The following is a 2,152-nucleotide window of genomic DNA, read 5'->3' as shown; positions in this document are numbered from 1 at the left end:
CCGCTTTCTGACGCACTCCAAGACTGTTCACAACCTTGGTCAAAGGTCAGAAGGAAGTCAATGGAGGTTTATTCCATTCTGCGTGAGGACTCGGCAAATGTATTTTTAGGCTTTCAAAGTTATTCGTAGTCTTCTGTAAACCTGTGCTCAGAATTTAAGCTCCAACACGGGGAAAATGACTAGGGGGGGGGGGGTCAGCTAGCAGCAGGGAGGCTGGTGTAAGGCATGGCAAGGCACAATAACCCCACCGCCTCCATTTGCCCCCAGCCCGCTGCCCGCTCCGCAGTACCCAGCAGGCCGGGGTCATGGACAGTCTTGGTCAGCCACGGACAGTGTGGAGTGCAGTAACTGAAGGAGAGCTGAAAACTGGGGCGAGTAGACAAAGTTGGGAACCAGTGCCAAGTGACCCATAAAGAGCCACAGCTCCGAAGGTCCGCAGCGGTCACCACCCATCACCCCTCCGCCCCGAGTTTCGCGCCAGCTTCCTGCTTTGAGGCCATGCGCCAGGCCCCGCCCCTTTAGCGCTCCAGGCCTCTGATTGGGTGGCCTTCGCTGGGGCGTGACCGGCGAAAGTTGGACTTCGGTGGCGTGGGCGGAGCTCGGGCTGGTGGTGCTGGCCAGCGCTCAGTGCCGGCGCTGCGTGCCGGCGGAGGGTCCTCGGGCGGAGGAGGTAAGGGCCTGGCAGACCCGGCTGGGGCGCGAGGAGCCGGTAGGTCCCCTGCTCAGAGTTCCCGAGTCCCAGGTCGCCCCGTCGTGGGGGCTCCCGGGCTTGGGCGAGGCGCAGCCCGGAGCCGAGGCGAGGACTCGGGGCGCGATGGGGCTGCGGAGGCTCCAGTGGGGCTCGGTGCCGAAGCGGGGTCGCCGAAGTGCGCTCGGCGCCGAGGGAGCGTCGGGCTCCCGTGGGCTGAGGGCTCCGCGCGCCCGCTGCCGGGGATGGGGGGTCGGGGTGGTCGGGGCCTCTGACTGCGGTCGGGACCTCGGTGCTCCGTCCCAGTCTGCGAGGTCTGGGGCCAGGACCGCTGCCCGACGCGCGGGGAGCCAGGGGGAGTGGGCTGCGCTTTGTGGGTGGCCCCGCCCTCTTTGGTGTCTCTTGTTTGGCCACCACTTGACCCCGGAACATTGAGTTACAGGCCCTTAGGGGGAAGGGTCAAGGCCAGCCTTCATCTCCCACTTCCCTGAAGCGGACCCAGCCCTCCAGGCTGCGGTAGGGACCACCTGGAATTCCCTGCCGTTTGGCGCCAAACTGAGGAGAGGGAGAGGTGTGCTTAGTCCCTTTGCAGGTAGGGAAACGGAGATTCTGCACAGCCCCACCTCCGACTAAACTCGCTGCCTGTTGCGTCGATGCTGCGCGTTTCTGAGACTGTAACTCTTTTAAGGCAATGAAAAGCCCTGTCTTTCTCTAGCAAAGCATCATGTGAGTTCGAACTGCTGGCCTTTAGCTTAGCAGCTCTGCAAACGGGAACCACTGTGCCACCAGAACCAGAGAAATACTTGTTTGGACTTTGAACAGGGCGATTATCTCACCACCAGAGGCCAAAGATCCCGGGATCGAGAGCCCGGAATGCCTCATTTCCTTAGCCCTGTGACCAGAACATACTGATTTGACCTCTCAGTCTTGGCCTCCTGGAGAGGCGGACAGACCCTGGCAGCTCCCTCCTGGGAACCTAAGCTGGCTAGAGAGGCTTAGGGCGCGCTTGAATTGTCCTGGTGGCCTTCCTCCGAGGTTGGCCCCACCCGCTGTCCATGCACAAGCCATTCTTCAGTGCTGGCCAGTCTGGCGGATGGAGCTGCCCAGCTGCACACCCCAGCCCACCTCAAGGAAGGAAGAGGGACTTGGCCCAGGTGGCCTGGGGGTGGCCCAGCCCAGCTGAGCTACTGGCCTGCCAAGGCCCCACCTCCAGGACTTGAGCGTTTCTGATTGTGTTTTTAGTTAGGAGCAGCCTTCGTGACTCATGTTCGCTCTGAGGCACTGCTTCTGGGTCACTGTGGCCAGGAACTCGGGCAGTGACCTCATAAAGCAGGGAGGTACCTTCCTCAAGGGGCTGTTCTGAGATTAAATGAGATAACTGCTGAACTGTTGCACCTGGAGGGCCAGAAACTCTCAGGAAGGGGCACTTCGTGGGTTAGTTTTCTTTTTACTGGTAGATTTCGG

At 61.2% G+C, this 2,152-nt stretch overlaps 1 protein-coding gene across 2 annotated transcripts in view; it reads left to right on the top strand.

The window, feature by feature from the left end:
• Window positions 1-602: 602 nt before the first annotated feature.
• PLEKHF1 (pleckstrin homology and FYVE domain containing 1) overlaps window positions 603-2,152 on the top strand; it is a 9,362-nt gene continuing 7,812 nt past the window's right edge. Inside the window, exon 1 of one of the 2 annotated variants that reach the window (XM_045293808.1) lies at window positions 603-670. The gene's annotated coding sequence lies outside the window, so the exon portion shown is untranslated. Of the gene's footprint in view, window positions 710-2,152 lie in introns of both variants that reach the window. The other variant, XM_004704706.2, reaches the window with a different exon arrangement.

This window comes from Echinops telfairi, unplaced genomic scaffold, assembly GCF_000313985.2.
Source record: "Echinops telfairi isolate 266 unplaced genomic scaffold, ASM31398v2 ScPeMD7_2291;HRSCAF=2852, whole genome shotgun sequence".
NCBI lineage: Eukaryota > Metazoa > Chordata > Mammalia > Afrosoricida > Tenrecidae > Echinops > Echinops telfairi.
This window is presented reverse-complemented; position numbering and strand designations above follow the sequence as displayed.